The sequence below is a fragment of the Gavia stellata genome, chromosome 9 (genome assembly GCF_030936135.1).
Source record: "Gavia stellata isolate bGavSte3 chromosome 9, bGavSte3.hap2, whole genome shotgun sequence".
Classification (NCBI taxonomy): domain Eukaryota; kingdom Metazoa; phylum Chordata; class Aves; order Gaviiformes; family Gaviidae; genus Gavia; species Gavia stellata.
In genome coordinates, this window is record NC_082602.1 from 7,091,118 (window position 1) to 7,102,992 (window position 11,875).

At 43.3% G+C, this 11,875-nt stretch overlaps 1 long non-coding RNA gene across 1 annotated transcript; it reads left to right on the forward strand.

The window, feature by feature from the left end:
* The first annotated feature begins 6,011 nt into the window (after positions 1 to 6,011).
* On the forward strand, positions 6,012 to 11,079 carry LOC132317515 (uncharacterized). Its single transcript, XR_009484100.1, has 3 exons — positions 6,012 to 6,087; positions 8,651 to 8,790; positions 10,933 to 11,079. It is a non-coding gene; the product is annotated as an uncharacterized LOC132317515 (long non-coding RNA).
* Positions 11,080 to 11,875: the final 796 nt, after the last annotated feature.

Consider the following 11,875-nt stretch of genomic DNA (forward strand, 5'->3'; position numbering starts at 1 on the left):
CAGCTGAGGTCCTTCCATTCAGTTCCACGGGTCCTGGGTTGGCCCACAAAGAAAAAGACCATGCCACAGCCAACTGAGAAATAAGAGGAGATGATTTCTCTATAGACAGTGTGAAGTTCCAGGTTGCAGTGGTAGAACTTGCATAGAAATTCAGTCACAGAAAATCAAAGAAATCACAGAAGATGAAGGAGTTATTTCAGATGAGTTTGGTGTTAGCCATGAGCTCAAGCTTTATTAGTAACTAAAATCGTAAAACAGAACAAAAGTGTCCAAAAGAAAGACAAGAAGAGTAGGAGTAGCTGAAAGGGAAGAGGTGAGTGACACGATACTGGCAGGTGAACAAGGACCTGAATGACGACAGACAGTTTTAACAGACTGCTCCAAAATGGTAACAGTTCAAATGTTACGATCCACTGGAGGTACTGGTTGGGTAAATATCTGAAAAGACAGGCATCAGGCTGCTTTTTTGGGAGGGTGGAGGGGAGCAATGTGAGTTTTGGGTGGTTGTGCAGAGTAGAAAGGCGTTGTTAAGTTTCCCTGAAGGAGAACGAACGCCTGATACTCCGAGGCAATTTCTCCACAAGCAAGTACAGCAGCAACTAGGAGTGGACGTGGGGAACCGTAGCTCTAGTGAGGTCCCCTGGACCGCACGCCGCGTGCAGCTGGTGTGCTTTGCCTGTGCTGCCGGGGTACCTCTTCCAGCTTAGCTTCGTCTGAAAGGAATCCAGCCTGCGCGCTCGAGGACTGCTCCTTGATGCACAGCAAAGCGCGGTAAGTGGGCCGATGGAGGGGCTGGCTTCAAAAGTGCACTGCTGCTCCAAACGTGGACGCTAACGTAGCTGCGCCCTGCCAAACTCCAGGGCGGAGGGGGTGCTCAGAATGCACTAGTTCATGTTAGGGATGCTGGCAGCATGTGGAGCTGAGAGCAGTGAAAGCCCAAAGGAGCACGGCACCTGAAGAGGTCACTGGGAGCTGTAGCGCAGGGTAAGCCTGCCAGGAAAGAGAAAGGGAGAATGATTGATGCAAGGCTGCGTAGGTGTGTTTAAAAAAGGAAAAAAGATGCAGTCCCCTTAACATAAATTTTAGAAGGAGGATTGTGGGATGGTTTTGTCCAATGGTACAATATTACCCAGTGAGTAAGTTCACTCCAGAAGGGACAAAAATGCCTTTTAGACATATGCAAGGTGACAGTGAAGTTAGCTAAAGCTTTGTGCTGTCTGCCTTCTCCTCAGGATAAAGAACTCTTCGGGAAAGTTGGTGCCTGTCTTAAGGTTACTGGAAATTAGTATTTCAGGAAGGATTCCCTCCTGACGCATTGCCTGTGAAGTTTTGGTAGGGCTAGAAGCACTTTGTAACACCAGCTCCTTTAACAAGTGTGCAAAACTAATGCGCAAGAGTCCCAGGTATTCGATGCACAGTTTTTGTAGGTCTTTTTCTCAAGACATCCTGGCGCATGCTTTGCTGTGTTGAAAGGCTTCCTTGGTGGTTGTGGCCAGGGCTATGAAATAACGTTGCTGCTAGCTGGCGGTTTGCTCTGTAGAAAGCTGCTTATAATTTTCAAAGACTGCTTTCCAAATGGAGTCACTATGGCAAATGAACTCTTTAAACTTAAACTCACAAAACTGAATTCAGTTCAGGAAACAGTGTTGGTTCTTCAGTCTTTCGTGAGTCACTTCCACTGTAACATTCTCTGGAATCATTCATTTTTGAGTGTTAAAAATGACTGGTTGGTAATGGGGCGTTATGATAGATTCAGAGGTATTTTCACGTTCCCTGTCAGTGTGCCACTTCATACTGTATTTATTCTCACAGAGCCTGTTATATTTAAGTACCATTTTACAGAGCAGAGGCACAGAGAGAATAAATGATGTAGATAAGTCTGTGTAAGGAACTATGTTGCAGAACTGATCCTGGGTTTCCTCAGCTTACGACGTTTAGCCGCTGGACTAGCTCTCCTCTTGTTCTGCAGCACAGTTATGTTCCTTTCTTGCTGTGGCTCTCGGTCGTCCCATCCAGCACAGCCAAAAAGGCTGCTGCAGATACAGCCGTCAGCTGAGTCCGAATGTTATCAGAAAGCTGATAGGATTCTTAGCTTTGGTGACAGCATTATATCAAATAATGTGATGATTAGCTGAGAGAAATGTGTTTAGTACCTAAGTATAGCATGTTTATGGATGCCAGTACTTTGAAAACAAAGAAAGCAAAAAATGTATGGACAATAGGTTATTGTCAAGAACTGTTATCCTTGCTACGAGCAATGGGCATACACAACAGTTTGGCTTTTGAACTTTGCTAAAGTGATTTGCTAATAAGATTTTGGCTTATGAAAGACGATGAAATGCATGAGCAGAACACAAACATCTTTACTAGATCTTGTCAGCAATTGTGAAGATAAATTTTAACAATGTTAGGATTTTCCAGGCCTGTTTCAATATGACTGTGATGTCTCGCTAAATATGCTGATTGTTGTGTGTCTTTGTCCAAGAACAGTTGGCCTTAATTGCTTCTGAGCAATATTTCCCTGGAAGCTCTCAGATAACAAAAGGCAATCCAGAAAAGTCTGAACGAATCTCTACTTAGAAATTGGCCGTGTTCAATCTGTAAAGTATGTAGAATTTTTTTTTTTCCTGGGGAAAGGCCGACGAGGGCAATAGGTGCAGGATGTGGAGGGAAGAAGCAGTGCCGTGACCCTACAGCATTTCTGCACGTTGAGTCACGGAGTGACATTTAAACAATTTTCACTGCACCCAATATGAAAAACTATGGTGCAGATCAAATTGCTGGCCATGCTCAGAGAGAGATGAGGAGGAAAAAGGTCAAGGCACCTATCTACAGGTAGCCCTTCCGGTGTTTCAGAAGTTGGGGGAGCTTACCAGCAAGCCAAATGGGTCTTTAATGCCTTTTATTTTTCTTTTACTTTTTTAATTTCTTTGAGGGAATGAATGGCTCCGGACTTTCCATCTTTAGAGCTGGTGGTTTCCACACCACAATGATTCAGCCAGCATGAACTCTTGACCAAATCCCAGTTTGTTTCCTGGTTTTGTTTTTCTAAAGTATTTTACATTTAGCAGGGCGTAAAGGCCTCCCCACTACATGATGGAGCAGGAAGGAGAGCTGTGCTCTCTTTACTGGTTAGCTCTCAAAGGACAGTTCTCTATGCTTCTGAAAACGTTGCAACTGAAGCAACTGAAAAGGAATCACTGAATTTTTACTAAAACTAAGACCGAATTCTTACATGTGCTTGGCTGTTTGATGCTGTGTGTTTATGTGGAATTTCCTTTGAGCTTTAATAAGGTCTGATTTTTATTTGAGAAATATGCTCTGCCTGAAATGTTCTAAGGTTTAATCAGTGTGTTACTGCATAGGAAACTCGTATACATTTGTTTAGTTGCTAGGTAAATAGGTTAGTGTTGACAATGATTTCAGGGGATAGTAGGTTGTTAAATTAATGTGAAGGGCCTTGTTCCTTTGCCTTGCTGGATGTTTTTTGACGACCGAATTCCCTGGGGTGCCCTTTTTAGGGAATAGGCTGGTGGTTATCCCTGTTATCGTGTAAGTGGTAGGTTCAGTAAGGACTTAGAGTAGCTTGGCTCTGGAGTTTTATACACTGAGAGAGATGCTAGACAGGAAATCTATAGCCTGGGAGAGCTACAAACAGAAGAAATTATACCCTGAAAATTAAAAACATAAAAAGTTCTTTCAGAAGTTCATACATTTATATAGATACATTATCCCAAATGATACATCATATGAATAAACAAAATATTGCTGTAATAGATTTGAGACCTAAGATGGAAACCTTTTACAGTTTACCCCTGTGAAAACACAGCATTGCTCCCTTCACACCCTGTGTCTTCTTGTTCAGCAGAGAAAAATATCGATATGTACAGGTTTATTTCAGAGTCCCCTTCACGCAGTGACCCCCACTGTCTGCTTTCTGTTTTATACTACTCTCCTATATCTCCATAATTTTCTCCCTGTACTCCAGTAATTTGTTGTCTGTCTCAGATTCTGCATGGGTTGCCTGGGGCTGTGGGCTGAAGTAAGCTAGTTGCGTGGGGCTATCCTTCTCTTCAAATACCAGTACTTTTTAAATGGTACAGGGCATCCAACATGCAGGACATAGATGTATGGCTATGCTAATAACATTACAGTTGATTAACAAATATTCAGGTCACCAAGTGTTCAGAAACTGCAAAGTGTCTCAACTAAGGTTGTCTTTGCAGTGGAAGTTCAGCCTCGCTTTACATACGTGCAATGAGACAAGGTTTCATAACATGATCACGTAGGGTGGTTTTTTACTTTCTAGCATGGCCTTTGCATAGAGCAATCAGGAGGGAGCTGGTGCAGCCATTGCTATGTGCATCGTGACTTGAAGAGTGGCTCTCTGTCCACCTCCACATGGCACTAATACTGTGTCCTCTTGGCCATGCGTGAGATTGAGTCTGGTGGTAGTGGACATATTGCATGTAGAGCCCATAGGGGAGCAGGTAAGTGTTCTTGCTGCTGTGGCTTTGGAATCATCAATGATGGATTGCATTGCTGAAGTCGGTGATATCAGGTCAACGTAACACCTGTAATCATCTCTGAAACCTCAGATTTTCACATTTCAGAATGTAAAACACAACCACCTTTTTGCATTCCATTTTCTATGTGACCGGCCCAGTTTGAATGTCTTATCCTGGAGTGTGAAGCAAGTGCTGTGTCATATGTGGAGGATACTATACGGTATCCCATATTCAAATATATGGTTTTCTTCCTGAACAGGGCAAGATGAAAAGGAAAGAGAACCCATTTCAGCTAAGTGAATAATTCACACAGAAGATTTTTTCCAGAGTATCCAACCTTCTCTTCTACTTGCATCGTCTTGATGATGCAATTGCTGTTCTCTGGTATTTATGTACCTTTCAAATTTCTATTATTTTTTTAACTCTGTGGATTGATGTGAAACAGTGTTTTGTGAGCTATCGTTAGTCATGGTGTTGGCTTGGTGGGGTTTGGGTGCTCTTACTGTATTGTTGGTGCTTTCTGTTTGGATGAAAGCACAGACACTTCCAAAATAAACGCTCCTGAGCTAGTATGAACTTCAGTTTCCCTGAAGACTGCTCTGTGAAGCTCAGATGCTGGCTTTCTTTAAGTGCATTTGCTGGTACAACTCAATTGCACAAATGTTTGCAGATGGTACAAAGAAAGGGGGCACAAAGAAAGTTTGAGGTAGTGGAATGGAGGAAACAGTCTGCAGCATAGACTTTAGCTCTTAGAGGGTGCTGAGCTCTTTCTGTGCTCCGAGATGCTTATTGTGCAGAATCTTCATAGGCATCAAAGATGAAACGTATACTTAGGCAAGTGCTGGAAGGGTGACTGCTCTGTGACCTGCATCTCAGATAGCTTTTTCAGTCTTGTACCTGTTAGCAAGTGGTTCCTGTTCTTCAGACCGCTGTTACCTGCTCCAGCAGATAAGGACGGTATGGGATATTGTAGTGCATGTGATGACTGTTCACTGTGGCTGGTTCCTTCTGCTGATATCAAAAGATGTTTTATGCCTTTTTGCTTCCCTCATTGATCTTAGGGCTCAAACTTCTAAATGTTAACTGACTTTCATTTTCACGCATTGCAAAACCATGGATTTCATTGAAGGAAAGTGTTCTAAGCTGATTTTGAGAAACCTGTTTGCATCAGATGACAGAGGATATTACTAAACTGCCTTCTTGAAAAGGATCCTTCAGGATACCATGCTGTCACTGTGTTAGAGCGGTATGGCCACAGGTGGGACTCAGTTGACGCTGGTGCAGCGAGTGCTGGAGCCAGCGCAGCAGAACAGCCCAGGCAGCTGTTAAAGCAGTGCAAGGTCCCAGATTAGCCAAGGCGTAAATGCTTTGCTCTATTACAGCCTCACTGCGGCTCCCAGGGAGACAGCACAGGCCTCGTGTCGTTCACGCTGCTCACTCCAGCCTGCTGAAGACCAAACCGCCCAGCCTGAGGACCCTGATGAAGCTGTGACCATACTAGCTGCTTCCTCCGTCTCCTCCTGAAGTCCTCTGGCCTCCCGTTTGGCTGCATGCAAAAGCATCCTTCAGCCAAGAAAGTGTGAGTAATCTTGCCTGGCTTCTTGGCATTTGTCTGCATAGAGTTAACCTTATGTTTCTGAAGGAGGTTTCAAAGGGCATCCATTAACCCAAGGATCCAGTGCTTTGGAGAATGGGTGAGGCGTGAATGGGCAGGACGTGGTTAGGTTGTTTCAGAGGCAAGGAACTGGTAGGAGGGGACACCTTTGCACCAGGACAGTTCTGCTGCCCCCCCTGAGGGTCAGGGGAAAGTAGGTAAGGAGAACACGGACCTCCAGATGTGGACTGGAATGGGGAAGGGAAGAGCCAGGGGCCAAGGTATGGAAATCTGGCATGAAGCTGGGACAGGGCCAGGGGTTTCAAAGGTGTTTCTTGAAGTGGAGGGATGCTGGGAGAGATGATGGGAGGGGGCTTTGGGAGCCGATGGAGGGAAGAAGAGCACCATGCACTTGCAGGACTACAGCATACTTTCTGGTACCCACTTGCCCCTGCAAACAATCGAGATTCCTGTGTGGGTCTGCAGTTTTGAAATCATCTATTTATTTTGTCTGCCTCCATGATTAGGAGGCTAATTTAGGGCTTAGCTACTTGGGGAAATCCCTGCAAAATAGGGCAGGGTATGAATTTACAGCCTACTTAAAGACCCAGCAGTAAATGCAGTGTAAATTCACACTTCAGCTTACTTCACAGGAACTCCCCCGCAGAAACAAACCCTCAGAGTCACCTCTGTACCTCAGTCTGGTGCTAAAAGTGAGTGGAAGCTTCTCAAAATGTGGGCCTCCAATTCCATTTTTATAGCTGGGTTTTTCTGTCTCCTAGGGCTTTTTGCAGCTGCTATAAATCACTGTTGCTTTGCTGAGGTTGGAGAAGCTGGGCCACTTTACACCGCTCAGGATCTGACCCTTTGCCTCAAGTAACCTTTTATTATCAATTGGCCAGAGGGTATTTTCCTTTTTACTGGCTTCATTATTAAGCTTGTTCATTCACTCCCACCACTGCTGATGTCTTTTTTTTTTTCTTTCTTTTTTTTTTTCTTTCTTTTTTTTTCCCCCTGTGAATTTTGTGTTGTGTCTTTCCTCCCATGTAATTTCCTAATAGTGAACTAGTGACAGAGTGGGCTGCTGGTATTTCATCTTGTGGCTGGAGAGGTCAGGCTGTTTCTGATACAGACAAACACTTCATTACAGTAAACTCACAGAAAGTTTCCTTTTCAACCTGAAAGGAGAAGGAAGCGAACTCTCCACCAATGGACTTTCAAGAATTATTTCTGTGAGCTGAACTTACACTAAAGGCCAGTTTGGTAATGTTCTGTGTAGAGGAAGGGAAAAAAAAAAAAAAAAAAAAAAAGAGGAAGACGTACTATTTCTTCTTTTTCTTTTTGCTGAGATTTGGCTCGAGTCTTGGCTCCTTATCAGATTCGAGTCCTGCAGTGAAAACACCAACCCTTTGCACTGTGCATTATTGAAGAAATGGTTGTTGCTGATGCCTGGCTAACAGAGCATAAGGATTTAAACCTTTAAAGCTCTCTGTCTGGTATTTAGGAAAACTTGCAGGAAGAACTCAGTAATAAGGCAAATACATAGCGCAATATGTTTCTTGCTGTACTCTAGGGCAAGACTAAAAAGACTGCCCCTGTCTACTTGATGGCAGTTTAATTTAAATTTATTAGACTGCTCCAGGGTATACACAGGCGTCTAATCCTGTAATCTGTGGTGAGGTTGTATGTACCCAGTATTGCAGTGTCCCCTGTGCAAGGAATAATTTGACATAAAATGTGCTCTTTGCCTCTCAGGGGAGAGGCAAATGTAACAGGGTATTGTCTTACTGGTCACTACTTGGACTTAGCTGAGTTGCTCTTTATTAGCAAGACATGAATAAAATTAATCTAAGTGTTGAAGGAATAGGAGCTGCAAGATAATAAATATTTATGTCCCAAACTTGACATAGTATCATAAATCAATATTTTTTGAAGACATTTAATTCTTCTTTCTGCCTAATTACTTGATTTGTGGCACCAGTTTGCTTAAATTTGTTTCTGTGGTAACTTGAGTATTTTTATGCTTCTCCCTTCTACAGTAAATTTAGTATTGATTTCCTGATTTCCTCTTTAAATGCAGTCAAAAATCCCCTGTTTGCTAAATTAAGAAACCAATAACATGGAATGAAAACATGCACTACATTGCATTGCTTGAGCCCTGTGATTTGGTGACTTTGACATGTGCTGTCAAATATTAAAATACATGTTTATATTAAATATATAATATTTTCTTTTCCCTACCATTCTGGTATTATACCTATATGAAAAATTATGTTAAAGGGTCGTTAAAAGTTTGGTTAATTTAAGTGTGGGAGCATATTATAAATTGAAAAATGTTATTTGAAAGATGACTTTGTGGTTGAAGCTGTTAAGCTGTCCTATTACTTGAATGAACATTGCAAGGTCAAATGTGGACCAAGTGAAAAGAAAGTCAATTGACATGTGTGTACACATTTGTGCTGGGTGTAAGTCATGAATGTTGCATACACTTGATATTCTTCTCCCATCTTTCCTACACTGATTTTTATTATTTATGAAATGCTTGCAGGGAAGAGACAGTGTGCTCCTGCTGCTCTTGGTTTGTGGTGTGGCTATCCGCAGCACGTACAGAACTTGGTCTAGACAGCCTGGCTAATTTATAAGCCTTGGAAATAGGATCCTATAAGGAGTTGTACAGGACAAACTGCTGTAAGTAGTGCTCTCAAAGTGTTGACTTTGTATTGCATAATAAGCATATTTCAGTTGGTGGCATACGCTCGAATGTGACTGATCTTTTGAAAGCTGGTTGATGAGGGATGCTTTCCTAAGCTTGGGGAGTCTAGTGGAGCTGACAGTGCCTGACTGCCTGACGCTGTGCGCTGACTCAAACAGAAGCCCTTTTTCTTTCCGACTGTAGCTGACATAGGCATTTGCTGTTCTGCCTCAGCCACAGGGTAGGCAGAAGCCCAGCCAGGTCGGTATCTCGCTGCCATCGCAGTCTCTATGCCAAATCTATGTTTAAAGACATCTCAATTACTCTGGTCAAAATTCCCATTTAAAAAGAATAGTTAGAATTTTTCAGAGGGAGAACAATCCACAAGTCAGTGATCAACGAAGTGTTAAATGAAGAATGATGTTAAATGTCTCTTGCAGTCTTCACACTTACAAGAAGCCTTTTCAGAGCCCGACTGCCTTATTTCATCTAGCTACCTGCTTTATGTGTTTAGAATGAAAATGCAGAAAATCCCATTGCCCCCCAGGAGATAAAGGGCCATGTCACACCCCACAGCTGGATGTTTCAGACCCAGCTGAACCTGATCCGGTCCCTGGGTCTATTCCGCTGGGGCTTGAACTGCCCTCTCATGGGCATGGCAGAAAGTCCCGCTGCAAATTGGGCAGCTGCTCCAAGATCACTGGAGCAGAAGGTCACTGCATGCAAATCTTGTACCTCTGTAGGATGTTGCGGATCCCTTGGGTCATTTCTGCTTCCTGGCAATGCTGCTGTTGCAGAGAGAAGCCCGGCAGCCCACCCTGCCTGGTGCGCCCCTGCAAAAGCTTTGAAACCATCAGGAGAGAGTGTGGCTGCTTTCACACTGGCAGAGCCGCCTTCTTCCCTGCCGCCTCCCCAGCTATGCAGCCTGGGCCCAAGCAGACTCTCTACGGAAGGGTTAAAAGTACTGCAGAAGCCAAGCCAAGGAAATAAATCAAAGCTATGCTGAAAGGGCAGGGTTACAGGTCTTTTTCTGGACAGAAAGTTTCATGCAGGATACGAAGATCATGCAGAAGGAATCTCATGACCTGGTTTCCAAGCCCTTGGGCCAATGGCTCCTTTTCTTCTTCTCTGTTTGAAAACACACAGCATGTGATTTGGCAGTGGCCTTCACATTGGGCATACATGGGATACACGTCTACACACAGGTAGGCTGTGGCACACTTGAGTTTCATGCGGAACAGCTGTTGACTTCTATGAGAATTACCTTTTGTGTTATTGTCATTAATATTAGTGTTGTTTGATTACTGCTTTCATGATAGTTTGATGTGGTTATTGTGTCAAGAAGCCACAGTCTGAGTTTCTTTTTTCATTTGTCTTGACCATTGGACACATTCAAAAGAAAAAGACTCTCCAGGTAGGATATATTTTATCCTGCTTGAGCTGTCTGAAGGCTAGGGATCTGGTCTAAGCAAAGTGTATGGGCTAAAGGGGCATGCTTTTCTTGCTCAGAGCCAGGGAAGTGTGAGTTTAATTTCCAATTAGCAGTATTTAGATGCAAATGAACATAAAGAGAGCCTGGAGTGCTGCACGTCTGCAAAGGCTGCTGTTGCCCACTGACAGATCGATGTGCTGCAGATGCTTGAGCATACTGTATATGCCCAGAGCTCCTCTTTGCCACATCTTCAGTGAGCATCCCTTGCGCGTTGAGACACAGAGGTTCCCTTTTGCTGACTCTGCAAGGGCAGCTGTGACTTCTGGCAGGATGTACATAGACAGCTAGGGTGCAAATACCTTAAAGTCTAGTAGAAGGTGGACTGAATTCATCTGTCAGAAACCTCGCTCCTGGTTTCCTCATGCCAGCAGTGTATCTAGGTCAGTTAGAGGCTGTAGTTTTCTTTACTGAAGCACTTTTCCTATTGGGAAGATAAAAGTGCAGTGGTATGAAGATGCTCTGCACTGAAAGTTTGTTCCCCTTCCTGCGGGGCACATCAGCACTTCTTAGATCAGTGTTGCTTTATTCATACCAGGTAAAGCAGGGGCCAAGTCAGAGTTAGAGACCTTTTATGTTACTAGCATGGTGCAAACAGGCATTTGTTATAAATGAGCACTGGAACATAATTAAAAATGCGTCTTTACAGTTTATGGAAGATCTCTCTTTGTCTGGGAGAAAGAGGGCTGCTGCGAGTCTTATTCCACTGTGGTCAAGTTACTTCTAGAGCATAGTGTGAAAGACAAATCAGAAAGTTTTAGATATCGTCTTTTGAAGAGAATGAAACTGGATTCAGTACAGCTGTCTGTAGAAAGGTAAGGTCTAGCAACAACTGCTGTACACAGTTACTATTCCAGTTGTCTCTCTTTGTCATCTTTTTATACATATATATATATGGTCTTAGATTATCTGATTTATCTAGTTCAGGCATGCTTTAGTTCCTTCTCTCTAGTTTTGGCATTCAAATCTAAGACTAATTCTGGAGACAATCTGAATTATTTCATAATTATGAGAAATCCTGGGGAGGTATCTCAGTGTTTACAGAGGAGTATCTTGCTTTATCACACTCCAGATTTATCAACACAGCCAAATCTCCTTTTAGTAAATTATAGTTTAATTAGCTCCACATCTTGAGTTGTAATCTGTTTCTCTGGGGCTGAAGCAGCACCACCCCACCCCAAAAAAAAGACAAAATGGGAAATGTAAAGAAGTAATTGTGGTCTTTGCCACATGGATTTGGTACCATCTGTTAACATGATTTCTTCTAAAGTCAGTTTCAAATTTATTTGTTGAATTGGAGTTTCATGCTGTGGATAACATTTCCCTTCACTGTGAAGCTGTCAGATGTAGCTCCCCTGAGAAAACCTCCCTGCCAGTCTGAGATCTGGGGCATAATTGTCTCCTGCTCAAAATTGTGATGCTCCTAAAAGCAGTGGCACTGTTTAACTGAGGATCTACCCCATAAAGTCCTTCAAGGGGACTCTAATTGGGCAGTGAACCAAAATGTCACCCCAGAGGAGCAATTGCCATGAAAACCTTGGCAGAGTTTCCCCACATGTGTTGGAGGCATCTGGGCTTCCCAAGCCACAGAT